The following is an 18,543-nucleotide window of genomic DNA, read 5'->3' as shown; positions in this document are numbered from 1 at the left end:
AATATTCATGGAGAACCACGAATGACCCCAAAGTTATAACAAAATCAGAACCAAAAAAAAAAAAGAAAGAAAGAAAAGAAGGTATCACAGTTTTAGACTCAAACTTTACTATAGAGGTCCTATAATAAAAGTAACGGCACTGGCACAAAAATAGTTCTAAAGACCACTGAAACAGACTAGAATATCTAGAAATAAATAGACATACCTAGAACCATGTAATAATTGAAAGAACTATAAAAATAAATGTTGGAAAAATAAAACTTTAACAAATAATGCTGGGGAAACTAGATATCCACATGCAGAAAACTGTAGTTGGTTCAAAAACCTCAATTTAAGACTTGAAATCTTGAAACTAGTACAAGAAGGAGTAGAAGCAACAGCATAGCTATCATTCATGACTAATGGATAAATAAAACAATCAATGATAACATCTAAAGTTTATGACTACAAATGTGATGCTGCAAAATACACTCGAGGGGCTGGGGATATGGCCTAGTGGCAAGAGCGCTTGCCTTGTATACATGAAGCCCTCGGTTCGATTCCCCAGCACCCTCGGTTCGATTCCCCAGCACCACATATACAGAAAATGGCCAGGAGTGGCGCTGCGGCTCAAGTGGCAGAGTGCTAGCCTTGAGCAAAAAAGAAGCCAGGGACAGTGCTCAGGCCCTGAGTCCAAGGCCCAGGACTGGCAAAAAAAAAAATAAAAAACAAAATACACTAGAAATACTGCAAGATCCTGAGGGGTGGGAAGTTCTGCCCGGTGGGAAGTCCCGCCCCACGATGATGTCACTGCCAGGCTTCCTGATAGGGGCGTGGCGCATCAAAGAGGGTTCCACCTTACAATTTCACCACCATGCCCTCCCGCTGGGGAGGGGCAACTAGGGAGGAGCGGCTGGGGAGGGGCGACAGGAAATAAGAGGGTGGGGATTCCTGAAGGGGGAGAGAGACCCGCAGAGAACAGAAAGCGGCAAGAGGTGTTTCCTGGAGCAGAGCAGTGTCCTGGCTCTCCGGAGAGCCCGGGCCTAGCCTGTGGTGGAGCGGAGATGCCCAAGTCCAGGCTTGTGGAGTGGAGGGGCCTGAGGCCTACCGAGAGGCTTGCGGAGAGGAGGGGACTACAGAGAACAAGAAAAAAAAATCTCACCTTCTTGAAAGCTGCAGCTGCTCCTAGTTCCGGGATATCCCAGAACAAGGCAGTTGCAGACTGACTAATAAAACTCCTTTGTCACCTTTCACCACGCCTCCATGGATTTTCTCACTCCCAGGTTATTACAATACCACATAAAGAGCTGGAAGATAATTGTAACTATAAAGACACAGAATAAAATAAATCTCAGTAGATAAGATAAGCAAATAAATAGTAAGAAAGGCATAAGCACTATAAAGAGAAGCCAGCAGATTCCAGGCACTCGTGGCTCATGCCTTTAATCCTAACTGCTCTGTATACTGAGATCTTAGGATCCTTGTTTGAAGCCAGCCAAGTCAGTAAAGTTGTTGAGACTCTTTAGTTAACCACCACCCTCCAGAGGTGGGTCTGTGGCTCAACTTGTAGAGCACTAACCTTGAAGTTAACCAAGCCTTAAATTCAAGCCCCATGTCTAGCACAAAAACAAAAATAGGTTTTTTGCTTCCTCCCATTCTTTACAATAGATGTTAAAATATACTATTTAATCAATTCACAGTATTTTTTTTGCCAGACCTGCAGCTTGAACTCAGGACCTAGGCACTTTCCTTGAGCCTTTTTTTTCTTCAGGCTAGCGCTCCACCACCTGAGCCACAGCACCAATTCCAACTTTTTCTGTTTAGGTGGTACTGAGGAATCGAAACCAGGGCATCATGCATGCTAGTGTTGTGCCATGCCGCGAAACCACCACCAAGAAGACCACCAAGACTCAGACATTCCGAAATGCAAAAGCAAGGCAAGGCTTTATTTAAGCGAGCTGCAACTCAGGCCTCGTCCTACCCACCGACACAGCGGAGGTTAGGAGGGAGCCCCGAGCTGTGATTACACAGGGCTTATAAAGGCAAAGAACAAAGTTACAACAATCAAGTGTTCAAGCAAGCAAGATTAGGATACAGGTACAAATCTGATTGGCTCAGGGTTCAATTCTAGGGGTGGTTAGAGTTAAGCATTCCCAGCGGTTAGAGTTCTAGACCCACTAGGCCCTAATGGGCTTATCCTGGGTTTGCTCACAGGGCCTGCTTATCTCAGGTTCATGTGGTAAAGTGGGGTTCACGTGGTAAAGTGGGGTTCACGTGGTAAAGTGGGGCCTGACTTCAAAGTCTGGCACTTCATTTCCCCCTTTTCCTTTTCGGTATCTTGGGAGCCAATCATGGCTCCATTCTGTCCATTTCAATGGCTTGCATGTCTAGGGGATGATATAGAGGTAAGGCATGGGCCAGTAGGGCTCAAAGTAGTATCTGAAAATAACTCTGGTCCCTCGGTTTTAAAGGGGGGCTGATGGATGAAGATCATCCATCTTCTGTAACTTCTTCAGGCTGACTCAGGGGCATTGACCTTACCTAGCCAGAAACCTATAACCTTACCAAGGGACTGCAGGATTACTGCAAACTGAAAATTAACTTTCAGCTATACAGACTTACCATTAGCTGTATAGTGTTTAGTATCCAAATGTAAGCAACAAAATACATAAACTTCTCAGCTGTGCTCTAAGGGTCAGGTGGCTATACCCGTATTCCTGAGTAAGCCCAAAACTACCTAAAATAAGGGGGTCACCTCCCTTTGGAGTGAGCTGCCAAAAATAACATCAACACTAGCCAGGGTAGTAAGGAAAGAAGGCAAAAAGAAAATTATAACAATGTTCAGTTTAACTTTCTTTTCTTGAGGCGAAGGCGAAGCGGCTGAGTCGGGTGCTTGGAGACCTCCCATGTTCCACCACGGTAGTTGTCGTCCAGGGCAGAGGTGTCAGCTGGCCTGGCGTGGAAGCAATGAACCCAAGTGGCGGTGCCGTCTAGGGTTCCTTCTACCGTGGTTCAAAGGATTTCAGTCCCCTGCTCTGAATAAATGGGGGGTAGGGACAGAAGGAGAATCATATAATGCCTTAAGTTGGGGTCACATATTCTTGTGCACGATCTGCAAATAATCGAGTTTACAAAAAAAATCAGCATCATCCAAATCAGCAAGCAATTCAGTCTGAAGGCTAGGGATAATGGGTGTGGGGGGGTACCCATACATTATTTCAAAAGGAGTAAAGCCAAGCTGATAGGGAGAATTTCTTACTTTAAGCAGAGCAAAAGGAAGGAGTGACACCCAGTCTGCGCCAGTCTCTAAGGCCAATTTAGTTAAGGTCTCTTTTAGAGTCGAAATCACTCTATCTGTCCTGAACTCTGGGGAAATTGCATAATGCAATTTCCAATATGTCCCCAGTGCAGCAGCTATTCCCTGACTTACTTTTGAGACGAAGGCCGGTCCGTTGTCCGACCCAAGGGTGGATGGGAAGCCATACCTGGGTACGATTTCTTCCAGGATCTTCTTAGCCACTACATTCGCGGTCTCATGCTTTGTTGGATAGGCTTCAACCCATCCTGAAAAGGTGTCTACAAAAACTAGCAAATACTTGTATCCAAATTTTTCCAGGTTTAATTGAAATCTACTTCCCAATACACGCCTGGCCTATCCCCACGGAGGCGAGCTCCTTTAGTAACTGGTTGATTGGAGGCGTTGGTGAGCTGACAGGCCTTACAATTTTTAACAGTATGTTCAATAAGTTGATCTCCTTGTCTAATTTCCACTTTGGAGTGTCGGAGCAAGTCCTGCATTTTTCAGGTTCCCATGTGAGAAGCTCAGTGGATTCTCTTAAGGATCCCCTTACCCAGCCCTTGTGGCAGGATAAGTTTCCCTTCACAAATTTTCCACCAATCATTGTTTCCTTCTCTGTCCAGGGATTTTGTGGGCCATGGGAATTTTCTTTATCCACTCCAAGCCTTCTTGGGAATACTGGGGCACAGGAGGCAAAGCTCATGGCCCTGGGTCTACTAAAGTCTGTTCCCAGGAACTCTGGCTTGTCTGGCTGATTTAGGCATAGAGATTTTCAGCACAGTCTATGTGCATCTGACAGCCAATGCTTGCTCTCTTTTAATATGAAGCCCAGATGTGTGACTTCAGGTTTACAAATTTGTGCCTTTTAACATTCCATAGCAGAGCATCACAAGGCCCAATAGCTATACCCTTAGAAACACATAAGATGATGCTAATTGAAATGAACTCCATGTTATGGAAACAAGTGATATATCACAGTTGTAACTACTTTCAACGCCCTATGTGTATGTGTAGTTTCTATTATTGATAATGTTTTGTATCACCTTCCTATGTTTGTACCTACACTATCTCTGTAATCTTATCTGAGTATATTGGAAACCATGTTTACTGGTATTGGAAGTAGGAAATTCAAAGGGAATACCAAATTCGAGAGACACAGGGTAAAAAAAGAGAAATAACTACAAAAGCAATACTTGCAAAACTGTTTGGTGTAAGTGAACTGAATACCTGGGGGGGGAAAGGGGGGGAGGGAGGGGGGCATGAGGGACAAGGCAACAAACAGTACAAGAAATGTATCCAATGCCCAACGTATGATACTGTAACCTCTCTGTACGTCAGTTTGATAATAAAAATTTGAGAAAAAAAAATAACATTCTAGTTTGTAAAAGCATTTTCCTGACTGGCTGGGGAACTGATCTCTGATGACCTAAAAAGTTACCTTTGCAGGCCTTTAACAGATCTCAATAAGGACACAAACTCAGGTCTACAAGCTTTCTTTCCTGAACAGATGTATCAGCTTAAAATTCTCACTGCCAAAAAAAAAAATGAAATAAAAAAAAATTCTCACTGCCAGTCAGCTTTGAGTAAATACGGGGGGTTGAGATTTTAATCTATCCTCTCATTTGACAAACTTATCCTTACTAACCACTATCACAGATGACTGGCAAGTTCCTGCCCAGTAGACAGACATGGGCATTGGAAAGGCATGCTTACGAACTATTCTTCTAGGACTTCCCGGCTTTGATTAACTTTTGAAAGGCCAAACAGGAGTGACTCTAGGATCTGACATCATCTCTGCCATCCAAGCAGTGGCTTACTGCCTCTGGATGCTCCATCACTTTTTTTCCCAGGAGGAGTGACTTTCCACTGGACTTGGACTCAGGGCCTGAGCGCTGTCCCCCAGCTCTCCAGCTCAAGACTTGCACCCTACCACTTTGAGCTCCACACAACTCCGTTCCCAGCACTCTGCTGGCTGATTAGAGACAAGTCTCTCACAGGGACCTTTCTCTGCCCGGGCTGGCTTCAAACCGCAGATTTCAGATCAGTGAGTCTTGCAAGAGGCCACTTTACTCCAATTAGAAGCAACAAGGTGGTCCACACAGAAGTAGTTTTTAAGCATGCTCTCTTACCTGGAACTTATTAAGGGTCAGTATTAGATCTCGACAAACTTGTAGGAATCACCTGTGCTTCTCTGTGGGCCTGCTGGAAACTGTTACAAAAAACCTACAAAGAAGCTGGAATGGCAATTAAACATTTTGGTAGCCATAATTCTCCTTTTCTCACTTTGAAATAATTATTTAGGACAATTTTACTTCCAAATTTCTTATCTAGAAATGTATTCTTGATTTCCAAAGCCTTTTTAACACTAACACAACACTTTAGCTTTTATCTGCATCAGAAAAACTGAAGCTCACAGGCATTCTGAAACCAGGTGCCGCCCTTTGCCTACGGGCTGCTTGTTTCAAAAGAGCCTCTTTTTTTTTTTCTTCAGTCCCAGTTACTGCATGGCATGAAGACCTTTGAATTTTTCCTTAATGCAAGAATTACAATTAGAAATACTTATCCATTCAGCTTTCCAATATATTAGTGAGAAACATTGGCCCATTTTGCCATTTCTTCCTACATACATAGAGTTAATGAGAGTTTACTTCTATCCCCATTAGTTTAGTATATATATATATATATATATATATATATATATATATCCTTTTAAATCCAAATTTCTGACACTTAGCTCTGATTTTCTTTTTAATTTTAATTAAAGAACCCTGAGAAATCATTTAAAGCATTTGGTAATGCCCAAACTTGATGACCCTTTGACTTTAAACTTAAACTTAGTTTTGCATCATACTGCAGTCTTGAACATGTTCACACTCACACATGCACACACACATACATTTTCAAAAGATCTTAAAGTGCGCAGAATAAGCATCGGCCGTACATTTTAAGACAAAAACCTTTAACAAATGATTTTAGCATTCTCCAGCCTCATTTTCCAGGGCTTGATAGTTTTAGTAAAACATTTTTAGTCTTAGTAAAACATTTTAGCGCACCAAACAATTTTCTGCTTAAGAAGGCTGGGTGGGGGTCCCCCTAGAGTTCTTTTTTGCAGACACTCTCACTGATTGACTGATTGTGGGCTGTCACCTGTACATCTTTCCAGTGAGCTAAAGTCAAGTACAGGGGAGTGGAAGGAACGTTCCCCATCATCCGTTTTTCAGTCAGGCACAGCGCAAGAAAGAAACACACAAAAATAATCACAGGCACAAAGACCAGACAACACTTACAGACAGACTTAGGGAGCCGCAGCTTACAGGTTCGACTGTGTCTCTCCTGCCCCTGTGAGGGGGCAGACCACACAGTCTCACTGTGTCTCTACTGCCCATGTGAGGGGGCAGGCCACACAGTCTTGAGGCTCTCTCTCTCCTGTTCCTGTGTAGGAGCGGACCAGAAAACCCCCAATATAGAGTGGACTGGACGGGCACCCGTTAGAAGGGCCTCCCGGTCCAGTCCTTCAGGTTCAGAGTGGTAGTGGGAAGCCTGAGCCCCCTGTGGAAGGCTTGAGGTGTCCCCCAAGTCCTCCAGAACTGCCCATACGAGCGCGTCCACTCCGGCTGGTCCTTCACTACCTACAGATTCAGATTCAGGCGGCTGGCCAAAACAGAAAACAAAACTACAAATCACACAGACACAGACACACAGAATGTACAGCGCTATTTTCTTACCTTCGGAGTCTGGGGTCTTGGGGGTCTCTGGGGCCATCCCGGACGAAACCCCAAATGTTGTGCCAAGTTGTGAGACCACCACCAAGAAGACCACCGAGACTCAGACATTCCGAAATGCAAAAGCAAGGCAAGGCTTTATTTAAGCGAGCTGCAACTCAGGCCTCGTCCTACCCACCGACACAGCGGAGGTTAGGAGGGAGCCTCGAGCTGTGATTACACAGGGCTTATAAAGGCAAAGAACAAAGTTACAACAATCAGGTGTCAAGCAAGCAAGATTAGGATACAGGTACAAATCTGATTGGCTCAGGGTTCGATTCTAGGGGTGGTTAGAGTTAAGCATTCCCAGCGGTTAGAGTTCTAGACCCACTAGGCCTTAATGGGCTTATCCTGGGTTTGCTCACAGGGCCTGCTTATCTCAGGTTCACGTGGTAAAGTGGGGTTTACGTGGTAAAGTGGGGTTCACGTGGTAAAGTGGGGCCTGACTTCAAAGTCTGGCACTTCACTAGGAAAGCACACTATTGCTAAGCCATGTTCCCATCCCTCAATTCACAATATTTAAGATGCACTATGTACTAAGAAGGTAACCCTTTCTGTTCACTATCAGAAACCTTATGTGGTACTGGAGAAACATGTATGATTCAACATAATGGAGTCATGGTTCCAAGTATTTCTATTCTAGTTTCAGTCTTTAAGAGCTTAAAATTGCTGCTTGAACAGGTATGCAAATAATGTTTCATTAAATTTACTGAGATAATTAGGGAATTGGTAAGTTGAATTTCTTTTTTTTTGCCAGTCCTGAGGCTTGAACTCATGGCCTGAGCACTGTCCCTGGCTTCTTTTTGCTCAAGGCTAGCACTCTGCCAACTTGAGCCACCGCGCCACATCTGCTTTTTCTATATATGTGGTGCTGAGGAATTGAACCTAGGACTTCATGTATCTGAGGCAAGCACTCTTGCCACTAGGCCATATTCTCAGCCTTGGCAAGTTGAATTTCTGAGAGACTGGAATTATAAAATCAAAATTTCAAATGTGTAATGGGAGGGGAGGATAAAATGTCCTCATATGTTGGGCATCTGCTTGGCATTGAGGGGGCGTTCCTGAGAGGCCGCCTCTTCTCCCGCCCTGGGGCTGCGTGGCTGTTAGCCACTCCTACCTCTTCCCCGGGTCCTGAGCACGTGTAAGCCAAGAATGGAACCCAGGGGGTGGTCCTGTGGGATGTGATGTTAGCCTGTGGAGGAGGTCATAAGACCCCACCCTTGGATGGACAGCCCAGGTCAGCCTGTCACTAGCATCTAGCTAGCCACTCCAGATCCCCTTCCTGCCGCCATTACTGTCATATAAACCCCTCCCCTGATTAAATTGGTGGAATTCCGAGAAGCTTTCCCTGAGCACCCCAGTGTGTCCTGTGTCCTCTTTTAAGCATAAGAGGTGGGAGGGGTGTCTTTGCGACTATACACAATCCAAGGCTTTCACGCGGGGCCGGACCCCAGCTCTTCCACCCGCGGGACGGGGCAGAACACGTGTGAGGGTGAAAGTGTCCCACACGCATATTTATGTTAAACTTTGGTATTCCACATCCTATTTATGTATTTATATTGTTATCCTTATGTAGCTCTACAAAGGGGTTCCACCAATTTGTCAGTTTATGTGTAAAATGCATCTTGAACAGTGTCACCCCTTTATTGTCCTTATCTCTTCTGATCTGACTCATGCCTAAATGTTTCTAGTTCCATTTTCACATATTTACTTTTTAATATTAAGAATCCACTGATCCATCCTTACTTCATTCTTCTACTTCCTCCTCCTTATCCTATCCCACCATTAACATGCCAACTTCTTGTTATTTACATCGTTAAACTGTAAATTAGTTGGTGAAGGTAGTTACAGTATTGGAAACCTTTTCTGTATAGTACCATACTTCAGTTAACATGTTTGTGTATATAGGCATATAACCCAGTATCTGTTTACACTTAAATTTATAATTTAGATCTCACTTCCATATGTGACAGAAAATATTGATTTTTGGTCTTTCTGAGCCTGATTTACTTCATTTAACATGAGTTTTATTGAAAATTATAAATTTTCTTGCAGATGACATATTATCATTCTTGATGGATAAAACTCCATTGTAGGTATATTTCACATTTTCTTGGTCCATTTTCCATTTAACAGCAGCTGGGCTGGATTTGCTGAATAGTGGAGCAATCTAAGTGGATGTGCAAATGCCTTTACTGTATTCTTATTGTCATCTTTTGGATAAATGCCCAAGAATGGTATCACTGGCCTAATGAAATTGTTCTGTATTTAGTTTTTTGAGGAGTCTTCAAACTGACTTTCTCAGTGGTTGTACCAGTTTACATTCCTGCCAACAACATAATAGGATTCTTTTCATACCACATTCCTGATAACATCGGTTGTTGTTCGGTTTTTGTTTTGTTTTGGTTTTTTTTGGGGGGGGGGGTTAGGATTGTTGTTTTTTGCCAAATCCTGGGCTTGTGAGTTCCTCAGCTCAAAGCTAGCACTCTACCAGTTGAGCCACAGCACCATTTCCTTGTTGTTTGTATTCATGGTAGTGCCCATTATTAGTGCACTGAGATAGAATCTCAGTGTCATTTTGATTTGCATTTCTTTGTGGACATAAATGTTGAGCATTTCTTCATACATTTCTCAACTATTTTTACTTCTCAGAACTCTTTGACAGATACATAGCTGTCAAATATTTTCACCTGTTGTGAAGTCTGTGTAAAAACTTTTTGACTCAATGCAGTCCCATTTCCTCTTCACTTCGCTGAATTCCTTGAAATCTGTTCAGAAAGTTCCCGCCTGTCCCAATAAGTTCTAAAGTTTCTCATACTCCTTCCTGTAAGAGGAGTATGATCTAAGAATTGAACCTTAGAAGTGAGAAGTTCAGAGTTTCAGGTCTCACACTGACAGCTCGGTTTATTTTGAATTGATATTAGTACAGGCTGACAGACTAGGACCCAGTTCAGTGTTCATCTACATAGTTAAAACCCAACATTTGTTGAAGAAACGTTTTTTCCCCACAAGATATAGTTTTGGCTCCCTTATCAAATATTAGGTGATTGTAAGGATATAGGTTTACTTCTGGGTCTTCTAGTCTGTTCCACTGGTCATCAGGGATATATGTGTGCTAATACCCCTGTTTTGTGTTACTACAGCTCTATAGAACACTTTGAGGTTTGGAAGCACTGATTCACACTCAAAAGTTTTATCCAAAGCACAGATAATTTTTATGACAACAAGAACTCCTAGAAAAGAAACACTTGGGCTCTTTGGCACAGGTCGAAACTTTTTTATTAAAGGCCCAGAAACACAACAAATCAAAGAAAGGTTGGACCAATGGGATTGCATCAAACTGCAGAGCTTCTGCATGGCAAAAGAATAGCTTGAAAATAAATTAAAAGCCCTCAGTCTGGGGGAAGATCTTCACTGGCCAAAAACAGACAAGGACCTCATGTCTAAAATATATGAAGAACTCAAAAAATTAAATTCCCCCAAAACAAATCCTCAAAGAAACAACTGTCTCCTTAATAAATGGGTTAAAGACTTAAAAAAGAGTCATCTCTGAAGAAGTGAGAATGACCAAGAGGCACAAGAAGAAGTGCTCAATGTCACTAGGCATTTTACCAAAGAATTACAAGCAAGAACACACTAAAGCTACCAGCACAACTATGTTCATCACAGCACAATTCACCATCACTAAAATGTGGAACCAACCCAGATGCCCCTCAGTAGATGAATGGATCAATAAAATGTGGTACATATACACAATGGAATTCTATGCTTCCATCAGAAAGAATGACATTGTGCTATTCATAAGGAAATGGAAAAACTTGGGAAAAAATCATAGTAAGTGACGTGAGCCAGACCCAAAGAAACATAGACTCTGTGGCTTCCCTCATTGCTAATAATTAGTACATGTCTAGGATAGTCCAAGTTGCAGATCACAATAGCTCAATAGCTAGTACATATGAGCACATAAGATGATGCTAAGCAAAATAAACTCCAAGTTATGTAAGTGGTTTATCATTGTTGTTATGTTCAACGTAGCATGTGAAATTATGCCATTTTCTTTTGTCTTTCTTACCCATGGCTTTGCCTCTGATGTCACTGTAACTGATTTTTGTGCCCTGGATATTGTATATACGATTATCGGAAGTAGGGACGAGAAGGGGAACTGAAAATGGAGAGACAAAAGGCAAAAGGCGAACCAATGCAACAACAATACTTACAAAACTATATGCTGTAAACCGACTGTATAACTCGGGGGGGGGGGGGTTCGGGAGAGGAGGGAAATGGGAAAGGGAGACAAATAAGGGAGGAGGTAACAAGTTTGATAAGAAATGTCACTGCCTTACATACAAAACTGTAACCCCTCTGTACATCACTTTGACAATAAATAAATTAATTACTTAACTTTTTAAAAGAACTCCTAGAAAAGAACAGAACAGAATCTCAGGTTCAAAAACCATGAATTATTTCTGACCAGTTGAAGATCTGCAATTTACACTCCTGAAAAAGAAATACTAAAATGTTATCATTTTTTCTCTTTTTTTTGGACTCAGTCATTAGTAATCTAAATTTTGTGAAACACAATTAATGCTTCCTTGGCCTTTCTCTATGGATTCAAAATCTGTTAATTTACTGGCCAATCAGAGACTTAAATCTTGTACATTAATTTAGGAGGGGAAGCTGAGTGTCAGTGGCTCACAAATGTAATCCTATCTATTCAGGATGCTGTCTGAGAACCACAGTTCAAAGTCACCCCTGATATGAAAGTCCATGAAGTTTAATTTGCAATTTATCACAAAAATCTGGAAGAGAAGCACTGGCTGATGTCATAGAGTACAAACCTCAAGCCGGAAAAGCTCAGGGACAGTGCCCAGGCCCTCAGTTTATGTCCAGGGATGATTTAAAAAAAATAGGAGTAAAGACAAGATAAACAATAATCCCCAAAGGGCTACTAGAAAGAAGAGGAAGGAAAAAATGCAAAGCTGAAAACTCTATGTGCATCCCTTATAGGCATATAAGCCACGGGCTGTCCATTTCTTTAACCTAACTGCTCACAAGCATAACTAAGGAAGTTCATTATTCAAGACCTCCCTGGAGAGTGACAGTCTAAAAAGGTTTTGTGTCTCCATCCTGGTGAATCAGGCTACCTGGCCCCACTCACTGCTTCAATGGGATTATTATACATCATGGTGTTTTTCTTATTGTTTGTTTGTCTTAGACACCATGGAATTACCTTGAAATAAGTAGTAGAGACAGTGTGTACCATCTGTCTCTAACTCACAAATGAAGCAGAAAAGGGCCATTCAACTGTGCTTTGAATGAACTGCTGATCCTAGTTGAGGAAACAAGTTCTTCATGAGCTGAGGTCTTTAAAATATCTTAGGAGAAGAGAAATTAGGACTAGTGGTTTTTTTCTTGAAGAACATCAAAGAAGTTTTGTGGTGGACAAGTGGAAAAAAAGCCAAAGCCCAGAAATGGAGTGTACAGAAAGAGAGGGCACTGCACTTTACTAGTTAAGCTTGGAAAGCAATCTGTTTCAACTCTGGTTACCTTTAACGCTCCTGGGATGCACTCTTCGGTCTGAACTACTTCAGGGCCACCAGATCTGCAGTCACGTCCTTCCCCATAAAGTATCTTACTCTCTTCTGGTCCTCTTCACAGAGGTCAATCTTCTGCTGTTTTAAAAGGGCTCTATCCTGCAGTCCTCAGCTGTACATGGGATCTTCATGAGCACACAACTGCACTGCCCAACACTCAGTAAAAAAAATGGGAATAACTTCTACCTGTATACCTCACTGCCCACATTCTCGTTGTTCTTGTGAGAGAACTTTCTCCACTTGACCACATACTAGAGATAGCTGTGTTCAGACAAGTTTTCTCTCTTCTGCTCTCCATGCCCGCATCTTCCTGCAAAGTGCTCCAGGGTAAATAGGAATGAAAATTACATTCACTGGGCCTAAAAGTTTCCCAAGACTCTCTGTATCACCAGACAGGACCTAGAGCAGGAAAGTGAATGGTCTAAGAGCCCTTCAGCCTTGGCCAGGTTGCAATTCATATAGAATGTGTACCCAAACCCTTGTTCTGGGTTCCCAAGGTCTCTCCTGAACCCAGGGATTATTTACTTGCTGCATTGGCTATTAATTGGAGCACACAAATACCAGCCCTAGAGACCTGTATTTTATCACTGAATAATTTTCTTCTCCATTTAAAAGTAGTCACCTTTGCCTTGTTATGAAATCGTGTCCATGGTAATAATATCCACAGTCGGCCATTCACCCGGACTCTTTCTCTCTTATTCTTTATCTCACCTGCACCTATAGCCCTTCTGTTTTACATAAGTTTCACCATACAGCTTTAGGTATATAGGGCATGTTGATAAGCACAACTGTGTGTTTGGTCAAGAGAGGAATGCCCCCACACAGAATACTCTTCGAACACAAAGGTGCGATTGCTATGCACATCTATTCACATAAAATAAGAGTTATCAAAATTAAAAGGGGGAGGGGGAATGCCTTCCTCCTATCTGTGTCATTGCCAAACATCCAATCATTCTTGTGGAGACAATTCTCCACCTGATAACATACAAGCAGTGCTGTGGTCTTAAACATCTTCACTCTGCTGAGCTACATGCCCACCTGCCTGTGCATACAAAGTACCTGCAGGACTCTCCAGGATAAGCAACAAAGTCATTGGTGCCAGTAGTCACCCATGGCCATCTCTAATAAAAGACAGGACCTAGAGCAAATGGGAACTCTCTGACAGCCTACTGAGAAGCCTAAGTCTCACAGACCACCCTCATTACCAATTGCTATAGAACATATCCAAACCCTTATTCTGGCTTCCTTACAATTTCTCCTCCAGCCAAGAAAGATTTACTCACTCTGGCCAACACCAGACTGCTAATTGGGCCCCCAAACCCGTTCTAGGATTTTCAGTTCCTCACTGAATAATTTGTCTCCATTTAACTGTCATCAAGGTCACCATCTGCTGATAGCATGCTTTTCTGGCAACCTAAAACCAGGTCAGGTATGTACCCCACCTATTTTACTTTCTCAGTCCCTATTTATTCACGGCCAGTATTCTTACCACTCCATCTGTGCTTCATCTTGCATTTTCCAGCCATGCATAGAATGTTCATGAGAACACAGCTATATTGCTCATCCTACAGTAACAAAAGATCATGTCTACCTCCTGTGTGTGGCATTGCTAAAGGTCCCATTGTTCCTGTGGGAGAACATGCACCACCTGACCATATTGTATGTGTGTCTAACTTCTGAGAATCCATCCCTCTGCTACTCTATATGGCTCCACATGCATACAAAGTTAAGTCCAGAACACCCCAGGAAGAATATTACACTCACTAGCTCCAGGAATGTCTTGTATTCCTCTGCATCATTTTTCAAGACATAGAGTAGAATAAGGAATGTTTCTCCCACCTTTTATAACACCTAAGTCTTGTTGGGAGCCGAGCTAGCAGCTGATCTCATCCTGACCTCTGGCTATGTTGTTATCTCAAGGAATGTGTTAAGATTTGGCTTAGTTGACACCCAGCACTTACCAAGATGTTTTACTGTGTTCATAGGAGCCTGGTTTATGTTAACTATTCAGCCTTGTCTTGTTTTACTGCCTCTTGTTATTTACTGACTTAAAAGCTTTCTTACTTTCTTAAACTTCAGTAACCCTATGCCATTCCCTGGTTCCCAAATTCCATATAAGCTGGAAGTTAAGAATAAATGGGGCTGCATTCTTGAGTTACAATCTGGAGCTGCAGACCTCCCGGACCCCCATCTTTGCCTCTTGGTTTTGTTTTTTTTTTCTCTTGTCTTGTATTTTTCCTTTTCTTTAATCCTCGCCCCCCTCAATCAGGATTCCCTTTTGTTGTGGGCTGGCTCAGGCAAGTGGAGCCTGAACAGGGACCTGAACACCTGGGACTAAGGCAGAGGACCCCGCTCAGGTAAGAGGATGTCCGATCACTTGGGAAAGAGAGCGGGAGAGAGAGAGTATCATCGGGAGTAAGAAATTATGGGACAAGGTAACGGCCGCACGCTATATGTGCAGGCCCCCAAAGGGGGCCCAGGAAGTGAAAGTTAGCATTGAGGAAGCATGCCCCTGATTCCCGGAGGAAGGAACCATTAACTTAGAAGTTTGGCAAAAAGTTGGAAAAAGGATTCAGGGACATTATAACACAAATTGCCCTGAAAAAAACCCAGTGGACGCTTTTACTCTTTGGAATCTGGTCCGTGATTGTTTGGATCCTAGACATGAACAGATTAAATTCAATCAGTCAATTGGAGAAACTGAACAGAGACCTGATGAGCATCGCCCAGCCCCGGGAGCTTATGCAGCTGCCTGGGAAGAGCTAAGCAAATTAATAATATCTGAACTCACTGGGCTAGTAAATAAGGAACACCCAGATGGCTCAGACCTTGAGGAAAAAATGTACAATGAGCCTACTAAAGATAGATTGACCCATGTTGAGAGTATGTTGAAATCAGTTATAGCCCTATTGTCACAGCTTCATTCAGAACAACAAACTCTTTTAAAGGTAGATACTGGTGAGCCCCCACCGACAGTCCTGGCAGACTTACAGCTCTCCTTGGCGCAGGCTGCTCACAGAGGGAAGGGACCTGAGGCTAGGGAAATGCTAACACCACCGAGGTAACTTCTCTTGACCCAGCACTCTACTTCCATCCACCGCTACAATCTGCAAATTTGCCCTCACACCCAGGGTGAGTGATCTTCTGCTCAGTCCGGAACACAGCAACTGGGGTGACGACCTCATTGCTGATTGTCTCCTACATTTCAGCTGGCCAGAGTAATACTGAGGACGCTTGGTATTTAGCTCCTTAGCTCTGCTAATCACTTACCATGGGAAGGGCACAATCTAAAGGCTGTTCAAGTTGAGCCCAATCTTACAAATTTGGAATATTTTACAGGACTTACATAACTTCTATGAGCTTTCAGGCAGAGGAAGTTCTCTCTGTCTCTCTCTTTTTCTGCCTCTTTCTAAAATGTGCCTGCTTGCCTGCCTGCCTGCCTGCCTGAGACATAGGATGGGCTAGTACTAGCTTCCAAAGGTACCAATGTTTGTTTAACATCTGCTTTGAAAGACACAAAGAAAGGTTTTCTATTCTTGTTATGGATGTTTGTTAAGTTTGGAGATTAAGTTAAATTCTGCTTGTTTGGCTAAATCCTAAGTTTTCTCTAGCATTGAGCACATGGTGGACAATGGAATTGGTTGGAAGTGGAAGCCCACCCATCCCCCAGGTAATGGGCGTGCCAAATTCCTGGAGGCTGGGCAGGGACATGGAGTCTCCAGTTCCCGGTAACCCTGCCCCCCACCCTGAACTCTGGAACTGTGGCCTTGCAATTTAAAGGTACCTTGCATTCAAATGCTGGAAGTTGAAGGTGTCTTGCTGTGAGCTTGCTAAGGCTCTGACCAGCTCCACCACCTTTACGCCCTGCCACTTGTCTGTGTTCTGTTCATGTCCTGTCTCCCATCTCCTGGACCTTCTCTGGTCATAGCGTCCCACTTCAGCTCCCCATGGGGGCTGAACTGGTTTCTCAAAATGTGGCTTCTTAGATAATCTGTGAAAATTTTGGTTTTCTGGAAAGGTTTTTTTGTCTTCTAATTAACCACGTGGTTCTACAATATGGGCAAAATAATATCATTTTGCCACTGGAATTCCAGAAAACTTAAATGGCCAATTAAAGAACAATTCTAAGCGTGCCCCAAAGCTTGTGCACAACTGTCTGTCTGTCTGTCTGTCTGTCTGTTGGTAAAACTAAAAAAAATAAAATAACAGGTTTTAAACCCATGTTTGGGTGCAAGCAAATGTGTCTAAGAAAAACTCCAAAAGGTTCTAATATACAGCATGTGATATAAGTACAATGATGTAAAACCAGTGTGTTATTCTTTATGTCTATCTATGCTAAAAGTCAAGTGTACATCTAATCCTGACAATTCTTTGGTATAGACTAAGATTTTGCTTCTCCATTTGTTTTCCTATGCCCTCATAAACTCTTTTAAGATCAAAGGATCAGAATCATTTTGGAATGAGTGTGCAAATGTAGCTGCTAACCTTGATTTTCCTGACCCAGTAGTAATATTTTGCTTTATAGGATTCAGGTCGACATATGTGCTAGCTGTGTGGACTGTGGCAGCCCGTGGCTACAGGAAGCTGCCTCCACAGTCTGCTCCCAAACTGCCTGGTTTCACTGATTCCTTATTCTCTCTCTCTTTCATGGAAAACTGCTCAGGGAATCTAGGAGTCCTGTGAAGATTTTCACAGGCCCAGCTCTGCCCCACCCTTTCCCAAGATTAGAGTTGGGTTTATAGCAGGCATATCATGACAGAGTTGCAACCGAGATTTACTGCAAGGTTAAAAGCATCAAAGTTGTGTTTGGTGGCCACAGGGTTGCATTGGGGAAGCATTGGTGTCTTCCCCCTCCATGTCTCAGAAACTGTCATGACTGCTGCAGAGAGCAGACTTTGTTGGCCTTTGGTCTTTGTGGATTTTGTGACTAGAAAGGTAGTTAAAGGCCCAAGCCTTCTAAAATCTTTTAAAGTTGTCACCCTGCTTAAACCAGTAGGGCACCAGCCTACAAAAGCCAAAGTACTCAGAGTAAGCAACCAAGGAATACTGGAAGGTTTCAAATGTCTTTAACCAGTCCATGTAGAAATTTGCAGGCAACCCAGCAGAAGGTGTGACAATCTATCCAGGGGACTCTGAGAGATGCCACTACAGCCTTGCCCAGATCCAACCCATCTCTCCTGCCGGCCTACTGATTCAGGATGTAAGACATAAGCCACTTCGGATCCACTGAAGCTGAGACTTTTACATTGTCCTGACCCTTTTCCCTCTTGATTGTTATTCATTTGTGTTCTCTTCCACCTGCTGGTAAGGTAAGGTTAAATAATATCATTTGATTTAATGACACATGGATCTCATTCAGTCTGCTGTTCTCTAAGTGTTACAACAAAACTCTGGCAAGTATTTGTTGGTCATATTTTAGGTCCTTATTATTTTACTAGTCAAAAATTACAAATTAAAACTTCTCATTTGTGTACTTTACATGATTTTCAAAAGTTTCTGGGAGACATTAATTGACTTCGCACTTATCTTAAATTATCCACAGCTGAATTAAAACCCTTATTTGATTTATTAAAGGGGGACACTGACCCTACATCTCCCAGACAATTGACAACTGAAGCAGCTAAAGCCTTATGCATGGTAAATTCTGCCATCTCTTCCCAACATGTAAACTATATTGATTACTCAGCCCCTTGGGGAAGCATATATTTTAACTACACCTCATTCTCCAATAGCGGTCCTTTGGCAGAAGGGACCTCTTTGATGGCTCTCCTTGCCTGCTACTCCCTCAAAAGTGTTAACTCCCTATTATGAATTGGTGGCCACTTTAGTCCATATGTGCCGTGTGGAATCTAAGTATCTCGGACGAGATCCACATGTAATTTATATCCCCTATAATTTACAACAGCAAGAA

At 42.8% G+C, this 18,543-nt stretch overlaps 1 protein-coding gene across 2 annotated transcripts in view; it reads left to right on the top strand.

Annotated features, from left to right (window-relative positions):
* The window catches only part of Bex5 (brain expressed X-linked 5), an 851,362-nt gene that overhangs the window by 522,894 nt on the left and 309,925 nt on the right, over positions 1-18,543 (top strand). The window lies entirely within an intron of this gene.

The sequence above is a fragment of the Perognathus longimembris genome, chromosome 28, assembly GCF_023159225.1.
Source record: "Perognathus longimembris pacificus isolate PPM17 chromosome 28, ASM2315922v1, whole genome shotgun sequence".
NCBI classification, from domain to species: Eukaryota; Metazoa; Chordata; class Mammalia; order Rodentia; family Heteromyidae; genus Perognathus; species Perognathus longimembris.
The sequence above is the reverse complement of the archived record's forward strand: the minus strand, read 5'-3'. Positions and strand labels throughout refer to the sequence as shown.